Source organism: Elgaria multicarinata, chromosome 15 (genome assembly GCF_023053635.1).
Source record: "Elgaria multicarinata webbii isolate HBS135686 ecotype San Diego chromosome 15, rElgMul1.1.pri, whole genome shotgun sequence".
Taxonomy (NCBI): Eukaryota; Metazoa; Chordata; class Lepidosauria; order Squamata; family Anguidae; genus Elgaria; species Elgaria multicarinata.
The window spans coordinates 12041365-12055028 of NC_086185.1; positions in this window are offsets into that span (position 1 = coordinate 12041365).

A 13664-nucleotide genomic window follows, 5' to 3' on the forward strand; every position below is an offset into this window, starting at 1 on the left:
GGGTATTCCCGCCTCTCTCTCTCTCTCTCTCTCCCCCTCTCTCCTAGCACCACCTCAGCGCCATTTCACCTTGCCGCTCTGGGAGAGGATTCCCTGAAAGGCTGAACGCCCCGCTTTTGGAGCGCCTCAAGCCGAAGCCCCCGCTCCTAAAACACGGGACACGAGCGACGTTGTATTTATTAAAAGTATTTCTACCCACGCCCACCCTTCCATTAAAACGCACACTAAATCAGACCGCAACATAACGAAAAAACACCACCACCAAATGTCTCGACGGTTTACATAGGTGTCAAAAGAAATTCCCCATCTAAATAGCAGAACTGGAATACCAAGTTCGGTCGAGGGTAACATTTAAGTTGAGGCAACTTCCCTCCCCCGTATAGCAGCCGGTTAAATAAAACATTGACATACCTTTCGTGTGGTTTGCGGGTTTGTTTGTTTGTTTTGTTCGTTTTGCAAAGGCCTCAAGACAGACTAACCATACAAAAGCCCCCGCCCCAGCTCAAAAATAAAAACCCACGCAAATAAAACCCACATCCATGGAGTTTAATTTTTGTTTTGCAGGCATAAACAGATCTAGAAAAGCAAACGAAAATTCAACAGAACCAATAAAAAGCAAAACAGGCAGGCAACGCATACAAGAAATATATTAATTTTTGAGTATATTTCTTAGATTTATATCCCACATTGTCAGTGACAAGCATTGTTCACTTTGGCTGACAAAGGGCACTTCCAGACTAAACTTTTATTGTGCAACTGCGTTGCCTCCTTTGTAGAATTTTTATGGGGCGTCCAGACAAGGTTGCCTTCCATTTGTAACCCTCCTATATTTTCTAATTACTGCTTATGTGTGTGTTTTTCTTACTACAAAAAATCTACAGAGGAAAAGGTAATGTGTAAATCCACACTTTATTTGCATAGGACCCATCCGTCTGGAAGCACCTATAATAGAAATGCAACAGTAACTTCCAATAATAAATGACACAACAATTTAAAACATCATAATTCAACAAAAATAATATTAATATAATTAGAGTTACTTCGTGGGTAAAACAGTCACTCCTTCATGTTTGTACACACACTTGTTTTCTTTTTTTGAACAAAATGGATTTGTGCCTTTGGCATGCATACCTAAGATTGATTTTATTTATTTAAAAATTGATATCCTGCCATTTCTGTTCCCAAAGGCACCTAAACCAGCTCACGATAGAATAAAAATACGTAGAAAAGAATCAAATAAATCAAAATGAATAAAAAAAGAAATAACACCTACGGCACATTTTTGGTTGCTTATGTAATTTAGTGCATAGAACTAAGTGAACTGGCCAAAAATTGAAGTGTTCCTGTGGGGGAAAAGAAACATAACTGCAAAACATGGGCTGCGGAAGCAATGCCTCTAAATTGTGCTCCTGATCCTAAGCATGTTTACTCCCAGGTAAGACTCATAGCACTTCATTAGACTAAAGCTGCAATCCTACATCCATTTATGTGGTAGTAAGCTTCCTTGAACTCAATGGGACTTACATCTGAGTAGACATGTATAGAATTGTGACGCAGTTTTGACATAACTACGCCTAGGATTGCAGCCTAAGTTTTGTTGGGAGAGACAACATTGGATTCACCATAACGTGGCAAAACAAAAACGAACAAACAAAAACCACACCTTTGTGTATGACTAAGAGCTTTATCACACCAGCGTTATACTGTGCAATCACTGTGACTTGCGTGCAAAGGTGTTTTATTGTGGTTTTAATTTTTGTGAACCGCCCAGAGAGGTTCGGCTATTGGGCGGTATAAAAATGTAATAAATAAATAAATAAGGACTCAGAAGTTTTCCACCTTATAATCTGCTTTGATTGTGAAGTACTCCTATGCATCCTGCCTTTATTTATTTATTTATTTATTTAGCATATTTATACCCTGCTCCTCAGCCAAAAAAGGCTCTATAAAGCCAAAAGTTTTTGCTGTATTTAGCCCCTGCTTTTTGAGCATATCTTCCGAGCCGCCGCTGGGGTGCAGGAGCAGGATTTTAAAGAAATGCTTACATCTGTGTATGCTTTAAAGAAAAAGACACCAAAATTGGCACAGTAATAGATATTAGGGAGAGCATTAAGCATACCAAATTTGAATTGAATTGAGTGATCAGTTGATTTTTTATGATTTTCTAACATTTCCCCCCTTAAACTCACTTTCTGGTATGCAAAGGATCGCTGTCACCCAGTAGCAAAAACAATGACTGTGAAAGCTTGCGCTATGGGGATAATCCGAGGGAAGCAGGTACGTGGGATGAAGCTCTAAAGATGATGATTTTTTTTCATATACAACAATCTTAGCAACTGTGATCTCACTTAGGGCCTAACAACCACAACACAACACACATCACAGATCCAAATAGTAGGGAGCTTTGGCTATTGGGCGGTATAAAATGCAACAATAATAATAATAATAATAATAATAATAATAATAATAATAATAATAATAATAGGTCTACCTACTCCACCAAAGAAGATATGCTACTCAAGGTACATGATCTGATCTCCCAACATTTTAAAGCTTCCCACGAGCTGTGGAGGACTCTGATTTGGGCAGTGATGAAGGGGGGTATTTAACTCTTTTCCTCCATGCTGTTATCCTAAACTCCATCATGCATTCTCCAAAGCTGCTACAAGTTCCGCTGGGGCTGGGAAAATAGAGATATGATGCAGGGACAAAGCAGCTTATGTGAGAAATGTATTTTATTTATTTATTTATTTATTTATTTATTTATTTATTACATTTCTATACCGCCCAATAGCTGGAGCTCTCTGGGCGGTTCACAAAAATCAAAAACATTCAAAGTATAAAACAACACTATAAAACCATAATATAAAATATTATGTGATATTATCACATAATATATGTGAAAAATATATAAGCTGAGAAAAGCCTTATGCAGAACATATTGGACTGAAAGTTCTGTGTAGGCAGGTATGAAGGCTGAGGGGTAGGAAACAACTACAATCTTCTATATAAATAAAAATGTAAATGTTCGTTCGAAACAGACGTTATAACTCCGAAAGTTCTTCACCGATTGCTTTGAAATTTTGACACAACGTTGCATTCGAATATGCGAGCGTTGTTATGTAACTATGTTCTATATGGGGTCAAAGGTTTGTCTTAAAATCGAAGAAATAGGCCTCCTCAAAACCAGTCCTGCTGATCATTGTGACATCGCCAACCAGTAGGCCAATCCACTGCCTCTACCTCTTCTCCTATTTGCATGTTCTCTCACAATTGGCTGAGTGAATATAGATGTCAAACCTGTGACAGTTACACGTTCTGAAGAAAGGTAACTGCCAGGAGTTTCCACTAACCTCCTTACCGTAAAAACATCCTTTTTAAAAAACCAAACAATTTGCTTTACTTCATCCAAATAATGCCTCACAGAAGATCACACTTAGGTCGTCGTACTCGCAGAGCGGAAGCACTGCAACGAGAAATTGCAAATCAGACTGAGGAAGAACGGGCATCAGCAAACGAGAAAAAAAGAAAAAGAATGCCTCAAATACGTGCCAAGGAACCAGCCAAGCAACGTTCAGCCAGACTTGAGGATGCACGGTTGTGAGCACGGCAATCGCGTTCTACAGCTTCAGATCTGCTTTGTTCTCAGCAGAATGAATGTGACAGGCTGAGAGTGGCTGAAAGATGTCAACGAGAAACAGCACATCAGTGTCAAACACGACTCCGTGGTAAACAATCACACGATTACAATCGCCTTGCATTCTGGTACAACCCAGCTGATGATTATAGTTTGAGGCGGCATGTTCTCATCGGCACTATGACTGAAGTGTGTCCTTATTGCAAGGCTCTTAAATTTAATGGAGAAACAAAAGGAATGTGTTGCGCTGCTGGAAAAATTCAAATGCCTCAACTTGGAGAACCACCAGAGCCATTACAATCTTTGCTAGCCGGATATACCACAGAATCAAAGCATTTCCTATCTAACATCAGGAAATACAACTCATGCTTCCAAATGACGTCGTTCGGCGCAGAAATCATCACAGCTCCATTTATGCCAACTTTCAAAGTCAAAGGACAAATTTATCATAAAGCCGGCTCCATCCTTCCGTTTCAAGATAGTCAACATAAATTCCTACAAATGTATTTCATTGGTGATGGCAATGATGAATTGAATGCACGCTGCGGAATTTATACCGGCATAAAAAGGTCCATCGTTTCAAAACTGCAACAGCTACTTCACGAAAAAAACAATTTAGTACATTTGTTCAAAACAGCAATTGGCATGATGCCATCTGATACACAAAAGATTGTTATTCATGCTGACAAAACGCCTGCTGGAGAACATGTGCGAAGATTCAATGCTCCAACTATAGTCGAAGTGGCAATTGTTATAGTCAGAGATCAATCTTGACAGGACCTTTCAAAGGTGAAGATGTCCTCATTCCTCGCATTCCTATGATTCCAACAGATATGCCATTTCAATTTAAGAGATTGCAATTCCCAATTCGATTGGCGTTTGCAATCACCATCAACAAAGCTCAGGGTCAATCTTTAGAATTGTGCGGTTTAGATCTAGACACAGATTGCTTCTCACATGGACAATTATATGTTGCGTGTTCTAGAGTCGGCAAACCAGACAATCTCTATATCTACACAGACAATGGAACAACTAAAAATATTGTATATCCACAAGCATTGTGAAATTAAACATATTAGAAACATCCGCTTTGTCTTTTCTTTCTTTTCAATTTAACCAGACTGAGCCACAGCAACGCGTGGCAGGGTACAGCTAGTAAATAAATAAATGGCTAGAAAACCATCAACTAATTATATTTGCCAACACACTAGTCAGAGTAGAAAGCTCTCCCCAATGGCTAACAATATTATAGGTCATTGTGACATCGCCAACCAGTAGGCCAATCCACTGCCTCTGCCTCCTCTCCTATTTGCATGTTCTCTCCTATTTGCTCTTATAGGTCATTGTGACATCGCCAACCAGTAGGCCAATCCACTGCCTCTGCCTCCTCTCCTATTTGCATGTTCTCTCACAATTGGCTGAGTGAATATAGATGTCACACCTGTGACAGTTACACGTTCTAAAGAAAGGTAACTGCCAGGAGTTTCCACTAACCTCCTCACCGTAAAAACATCCTTTTTAAAAAACCAAACAGTAGGCCAATCCACTACCTCTGCCTCCTCTCCTATTTACATGTTCTCTCCTATTTGCTCTTATAGGTCATAGAAGCAACAATCTTGACAGGACCTTTCAAAGGTGAAGATGTCCTCATTCCTCGCATTCCTATGATTCCAACAGATATGCCATTTCAATTTAAGAGATTGCAATTCCCAATTCGATTGGCGTTTGCAATCACCATCAACAAAGCTCAGGGCCAATCTTTAGAATTGTGCGGTTTAGATCTAGACACAGATTGCTTCTCACATGGACAATTATATGTTGCGTGTTCTAGAGTCGGCAAACCAGACAATCACTATATCTACACAGACAATGGAACAACTAAAAATATTGTATATCCACAAGCATTGTGAAATTAAACATATTAGAAACATCCGCTTTGTCTTTTCTTTCTTTTCAATTTAACCAGACTGAGCCACAGCAACGCGTGGCAGGGTACAGCTAGTTACTTATAAATTGTATGATGCTTTACAGAGTAGGACAATTCCCACCCCAAGGAGCTTACAATCTAAAATTCTTCTAAAGAGAAGATCGGCAGAGGACACAGGGAACTGAGGAAAGGAGATGCCAATGCAAAAGGTCTCGAGAAAGCCTCACATAGAGCCTTAAAATGGGAAAAGATGTGCTGTTGGCAGGAAGAATGGGCCAGGAGGACTAGGGATACATTGGCCCCATTCAGACAACACGCTAAACCATGCTGCTTAACCACAAAATAACCATTTTGTGGTTAAGCAGCATGGTTTAGTGTGTTGTCTGAACAGGGCCGTAGAGGACCAAGTCTGAAAAGTTGAGAGGGAGGCATAGAGTCAGGAGAATGAAGAATGTGGGATAGAGTATGTAGTGAGATGGAAAGCAGGGATCTGAAAGAACAGCAAGTGGAGAAGGCATGGAGTTGAAGAGAAACCAAAGATAAAATGTGGGTGGTGAAGAAAAGGGAATGGAAGTCCTACAGCAAGTGTCCCCAACCTTTTTGGGTTGGTGGACACATTTGTAATGTTCTGATAGTGTCATCAGTTCTTTCACAAAATAGCTGTCAAGCGTGGGGTTGCCTATTTACAAAATGGCTGCCAGTGGTAAGTGGGTGACCGGCAGCTGAGACCCAGGCAAAAACCAGGCATTACAAATGACACAAGCAAAGCACCCTTCTTGACTCACCTCTAGACCCGCAAGACACTATCAGTGTCTCCAGGTTATCTTTTTCTTTTTTCTGGTTATGCTGAGCTGCAGTTGCCCACCATTTTTTGGTTTTTACAAATTTTTCTGGTCTGTGCCTAGAGGCATTCTTTTGCAACATGCCAGCCTCCCGTTGTTGTTTTTTTTAAATAAAATTTATTTATTTATTTATTTGTTTATTACATTTTTATACCACCCAATAGCTGAAGCTCTCTGGGCGGTTCACAAAAATTAAAACCATTAAGAACATAATAAAACATCCATCAATCTAAAAACCCAAATACAAAATACAATATAAAAAGCACAACCAGGATAAAACCACACAGCAGAAATTGATATAGGATTAAAATACAGAATTAAAACAGCAAAGTTTAAATTTAGGTGTTAAAATACTGAGAAAATAAAAAAGGCCTTCAGCTGGCGACGAAAAGAATACAGTGTAGGCGCCAGGCGGACCTCTCTGGGGAGCTCGTTCCACAGCCGGGGTGCCACAGTGGAGAAAGCCCTCCTCCTAGTAGCCACCTGCCTAGACAAAAATATCAAGAGGGGCAGGAAGCGTGATGGATGCCAAGAGAGGTGCCAATGGGCACCACATTGGAGACCCCAGGCCTAGGGACAACTGTGTGCAGTTGTTTGGCAGAGGAGAAGACAGACGAAGGGTCTTTGCATGCTATGGGACCAGAAAGACCGAGCTGGATTTCAAATATTGATTTGAACTAACTAGCCAAATTCATGCCAACTTTCAAAATGCTACACTCACCCATTAGAAACTGCATAAATCAATCCTGCTCTTTAAAGAAGAAAACTCACAGTTCAAAGGGTTGACATGTCTATATTATTTAGCGTATTCAGACTGTAACGATGGCTATATTCCTAAAAACTGTAGTTGTTAACTCCCAGTCCACATGAGCTTTTTAGAATAATTGTAAAGCAAGGGCTGGGATTTGTAGTTATAGAGGCTACATGGCACTTTTACTGTAGAATATAAATGATAGTTATTTTCGAGTACATAATTACATACCTTTAGCCAGCAATGAGCTTATTATTTTAATAAACTTTCAAAGAACTATAATAGCCCATAATCAGTACCCAACATTTTAGAGGGCCTAAGCTAAGCACATGATAATGAATCCCTAAAACATAAAGAGCTTTTGTGGGGGACATAGTTTGCACAATTACAGGGAATTCTGATCTAAGACTAGAAATGTTAACCATTATTTATTGCAAGTGGCTAGAATGCTTGCTCTGATATTGCGTGTTGATTTAATAGTCCATTTCACCCAGCACTTTAAAATGACTAAGCATAAATGCAACATATAGCTAAGAAATGAAATTTAACAATGGTACAGTAGCTCAAAAAAGAAAAAACTCAGTGTTTTATTTCAGACTGTTTTTTTTGAGTGGGAATCTTCTGTGATATAATAAGATAACATGCCATCTGCTGGTAAAATTGCCATTGTCAAGAATTTAAAACAGCATAGCTTTTCGTTTTCATTCAACTTATTCTTTTATCTATTTTTCTTTATTTTATAACATTTTTTTCAAATCATTGACAATATTTAGCACTTTTAAGGTTCATTGATCTCAATGGGAGAAGAAGACTGGAATCCTTACACTTACCTTAGAGGCTCATTGATATCTGTGGTGTTTACTTCTGAGTAGACATGTACACTGTTAAGCATGTGCACATAAATCTCTCCTATTGAACTCAATGGGGGTTAAAATTGCCAAATTTTGGCTGCATCATGCCGTGCCTTATCATCTACGGATTAATACAAAGCACTATTCATTCAAAAGCAGCTTTGCATAGGCAGATGCATTCTGATGGTTGTGTGCTATCTCCAGTATTCGAGGCAGTAAGCCTGTGTGTACCAGTTGCTGGGGAACATGGGTGGGAGGGTGCTGTTGCACCATGTCCTGCCTTGTTGGTCCCTGGCCAATGGCTGGTTGGCCACTGTGTGAACAGAGTGCTGGACTAGATGGACCCTTTGTCCGATCCAGCATCAGGGCATTTCTTACATTCTTATTCTGATATTCCATGGGATTCACACGCTGCTTGTCTTTCAGTAGGAAATTTCAGAATACCAGTAATGGATTTTGCACACATACCCTCGCACTATAATAAAGACATGACAAGTCTGACAATATTTATTTTATTTTATTTTTAATAACTTTCCCGCAGGAGGACAATTAAAAATTTGCACTGGGTGGGGTGGGGAATAAACATTCAAAACCTTATGGTTTGGCATTTGAAGCTGTGAGAATATTGTCTGATTTCACATGATCTGGAAGCAGCAGTTTGATTCATTTAGTGGGGGTGGTGTTAATTCTCTTCTTTTTCTTTAATGACCTCCTTGGGATTTTAATTGGGGTTAAAAAAAACAGCTACCCAATTGCACAACTGTGGATTTTGTGAGCATCCCTAATAAGAATTTTAAACAAAACATACCTCCAGTTAAAAACAAAATTTTAACAAAACATCTTGGAGAATAAGTGAGGTGCCAGGAGACTGCAGATGGGCAATTGTCCCAGTCTTCAAAAAGTAGAATCAATCTGACTTCGATGCTAAAACTGATTATAAAGGAGTCAATTTGTAAACATCTTGATAACAATGTAATAATTAGTGGAAGGCATCACGGATTTTGTCAAGAATAAATCCTGCCAACTAATCTTATCCCCCCTTTTTTGATTGGGTTACTAGCTTATTGGATTGTTGGAATGCTGCAGACATAATTTATCCTGATTTCAGCAAAGCATTTGACAAAGTTCCCCATGATATTTTGGTCTGCAAACTGTTTAATTGCGGGCTAGTTAATGTTCTTGCTAGGTGGTTTCACTGTACTCAGACAAGGGCCCAAGACATTTTGCTACCTGAGGGGAAGGACAATATGGTGCCCCCTCACATTCCAACCAACAGCTAGTGTGGTGTTCTGAGAGCCCAGTGTAGTGTGGTGTTATAGTGTTGGACTGGGACATGGGAGATCCTGGTTCTAGTCCCTACTTGGCCATGAAGCTCACTGGATGACCTTGGGCCAGTCAAGGTCTCTCAGTCTACAGGGTTGTTGTGAGGATAATGAGAGGAAGATAAGAAGGAAGCAAACATTGAGAGATCTGGGTATGTTTAGCCTGGAGAAGAGATGTTTGAAGGAGGACGCAATAGCAGTCTTCAAATACCTGAGAGGCTGCCACATAGAAGAAGGCCATGGCTTCTTGTCTGTTATTAGGGGTTAGACTAGATGGTCCACAATTCCCCTCCAATTCTATGATTCTATCATTCTTTTGAAAGTTACTTGGAAAGTTTCCAACCAAATGAAAAACCAAAGCACATGTGATCTTTACTAAACATACTGTTATGTGAATGGTGTTGTGTACAGTGTGATTTCTTGAGTTCAGTCACCAAGAGTTTAGTGATAATTGCCTGCCTATGGGAAAATATGCTCATCTTCTTTTGCTGACCGTTTTCAGGTCCTTAACATAACTCTCTCTCTCTCTCTCTCTCTCTCACACACACACACACACTTTGCTGAAAGATAGCTCTTTATCAAAACCTGCTATTTCTATTGTTAGAAGCTCATTGTAGTAAAAAAAAAAAATCTGTGTTCACAAAGTCAGTTTCAGATGTTCCATTAATATCTTTGCAAGAGCCATAAAGTTGAGGAATTGACGATGTGTTATCACATTATTTTCCTAATGCAATAACTATGTCATCTTATTTTATTTATAACAGCAGAAGCCATTCAAGCTCAGACATTTTATCTTCAATAAAGGGGAACTGTTATTGCTGTTCTTCTCCAGCTTCATGTCCAAACTAAAGCTCTGTTGGGTAATGTCACATCTTGAAAACACATAGGACGTTAGTCCCAGTTCAGTTTTATCCATTTGCATGTGGGTAGTATTCAGTCTGCATTTGATTGAGATGCTGCTGATAGCCACAGGGAAGATTTTTTTTAATGTGCCAGAGACCATGTGATGCCATTTGCTCTCTATTCTTAAATTAGGTCAGAGTTATCATATAGCTTCCCCTAACCCCACCCACCCCTGGCAGTCTTTAGGGTAATCAGAGCTATGACAGCATATACATACCCTTCTTTTTATCATGAACGAAACCTCTCCGCCAGTTCTTTTTAAGACATAAGCTTAGTCACTGCTCTTGATATTCCAGAAGCATTCCACTGTGACCAGTTCTTGCCCTGAGAGCTGTGAAATCTTCAAAGAGCAAGACCGTATATCCCAGCATAAATTGAAAGAGTTTTGAGTATCAGTTAAATATTCTGCATTTGGCTGGCCAACCACTTCCTACTATGCATCTTTTGGAAACTGTGGTACAGGCATTGGTAACCTCAAGATTGGATTACTGCAACACGCTCTATGTGGGGCTGCCCTTGAAGCTGCTCCGGAAGCTGGAGCTAGTGCAGAATGCTGCAGCTCGGCTGTTGTCTGGAGCTGCCCCTTTCCAGCATGTAGCTCCTCTGCTGAGGGAACTACACTGGCTGCCTATTCACTACCGGGCCAGGTTGAAGGTTCTTGTACTTGTGAACAAAGCCCTAAACAACTTGGGACCAGGATACCTGAGAGAGCGCCTTCTCCCCTACCAACCTGCCCGGACACTGAGGTCATCCGAGGGCCTGCTCCTGGTGGTTCCACATAGATCCATCCTCCGATTGGAATCCACCAGGGGAAGAGCCTTCAGCGTGGTGGCGCCCCTCCTGTGGAATTCCCTGCCTCTGGAGGTCAGACAGGCGCCAACCTTGTACTCCTTTCGGCGCCTCCTGAAAACATCTTTATTCCAAGAAGCCTTTCTTTAACATGCAGCCTTGGATTACTGTTATTGCTTCTTTTAAATTTTGTTTTAACTGTTTTATTCTGTTTTTATTTTCATTTTACCTTGTACACCGCTCAGAAATTTTTCAATGGGGAGCGGTATATAAATATTCTAAATAAATAAATAAATAAATAAATAAATAAGAAGAACGGTAGGCTAGATGGACCCTTGTTCTGATCCAGCATGGCTCTTCTTACTTCCTTAAGGAAGGTGTAGGTAAATGTAAATACTATTTCAAGGAAATACAGACTCAAATAATTCCTGTTCTTCATAGACAGTGTAATAACTTCAACTCTGTGTAGCAACCTGAGGCAGGACCAGAGACATGTGTAGTGGTACATTTTGAAGTGCAGGGATTCGTCATGAAAGTCCCCACAGCCACACCCTGCCAAGGAAAGCCCAAAATGCAGGCCACTGTGTCAACCCATATCAGCAAATTAGTTCTAGCACTTTTCATCTCTTCCAGGAGCAGGGCAGGATCTACACTACTGCTTATAATGGTTTTGACAACTGTTCAGGCCCAGGACACGTTACATATACAGTTTTCAAACCATTTTTAAAGTGTTGTATCCTGCTTGGTGTAGATCTGACCCTGGTCTTTCCTAAAGCTAATGGGCCTTAATTGCCCATTCAAGACCAGCCATACCAAAATACATTGTAGTACAACAGGTAACAATATATTGATGCTGAGAAAATCCATTCTTCCACTCCCAGGTACTCTAAGGATTGCAGCTAAGCTCAGAGGGACCGGGGAATTTTTTGGGGGTGGCAAATAATGTCATCATCCCTGCTGAATCAAAAAATGTCAGTGCTGCATCCCTGTTAGCTCTGCCTCCACTACACCACTGTTAATTGTTTATGAACGAGTGAGCATGTGAGGGCCAAACAAGATGTTGTATTCTGTAAAAGCAATTGCCATGCACTTTTCGAAATAAATAAATAGATTTTTAGATATATGTTGCCTGTGTTCTGTCTGTTTATAAGTTTATATGTAAATGGTTTTACACTATGGCCATAGCTAGACCTAAGGTTTATCCCTGGATCGTCCAGGGGTCAAACCTGTTCATCTAGGTGACACACAGGGGATCCAGTGCTCAGGCAGGGGCGAACCCTGGATGATCCCAGGATAAACCTTAGGTCTAGCTGTGGCCTCAGTGTAATGTATTTTAACGGCTTATCATCTTTCTGAACTGCCAAGGCAGCTTCAGCTATGGGGCACTATAGAAATATAATAAATTGAATGATTTTTTGTTTTTTTAAAAAATTGTGCACAACCACTGTAGAAGGAGGGAGGGGAGTAGAATCAGGAGTATGTTGCTCTGCAGGATGGAAGGAGGCTGAGATGATTGGAAGATCCTTCAAGTCCTTCCCAGCCCACAGAACCTCCTGATGATTATTATTATTATTATTATTATTATTATTATTATTATTATTATATCCCACCTTTTTTCCTCCAAGGAACACAAGGTGGCATACATAATCCTCCTCCCCCTTTTATCCTCACAACAACAACCCTGTGAAGTAGGTTGGGCTGAGAGTCTGTGACTGGCCCAAAGTCACCCAGTGGGTTTCCATGGCCGAGTGGGGACTAGAACCTGGATCTCCCGACTCCCAATCCAACACTAGCCACTACACCACATCTTATTTATTTATTTATTTATTTATTTATTACATTTTTATACCACCCAATAGCCGAAGCTCTCTGGGTGGTTCACACCTTTGTGACCTCAGAGAGGCAGCTAGTGCAGTTCTCTGCTCTGGGTGCAAGAGCGTAGGGGTAGAGGAGCTCAGACTCCTAGGTCCGAGATCAGATCGCCATCTCCAGACTTGGATCCAGGAATCTGAATTATCCTATGGCCCCCAAATGCTGTCTAGGGGCCATAGGGTTGTTCTCCCCAAGGCTTAAGGGGCTGTAAAGGAGCAGATGGGGCAAAGAGTAAGAATTAAGAGTAAATTTCATTGTAATTCAGTAATATAATTCTTTTAAAATGTTACAAATTTACTATTAAGTGTTCTACTAATTTTTATTTCATGCACGCTTCATAGACTAATGGGTTATGGTTGACACTTATTTGTAACAAATTAATTCCATTAATGTGTCCCAAATCAGCACCGTAATATCAATTGTCTTTTAAGCTTTCCCATATGGACTGGAACAGAGGTGCTCCCAGAGGTCCGGTGAATCAACTACTGAAGTGAGACAGGAGCTGGGAACTAGGAGCCATAATATAAGCCCACAGTCCGGGCCATAGGATCAGACAGAACCAAAAGATTGGTCCTGACTTGCTCCTTGACCTATGAACAAACTGCAGAAGACAGGACCAAAGAATAACAAAGTATGCAGGAAGAGCTTGTTACTGAAGCAAGGCTGAACTGGGATTGGAAGAATGTTATATTCCTTCCTGCCCAGAAGGATCCAATGGTCAGTGTGGAATGGTGGTATCGATCCAAAAGGTTCTTCACTAAGAAGCTGGT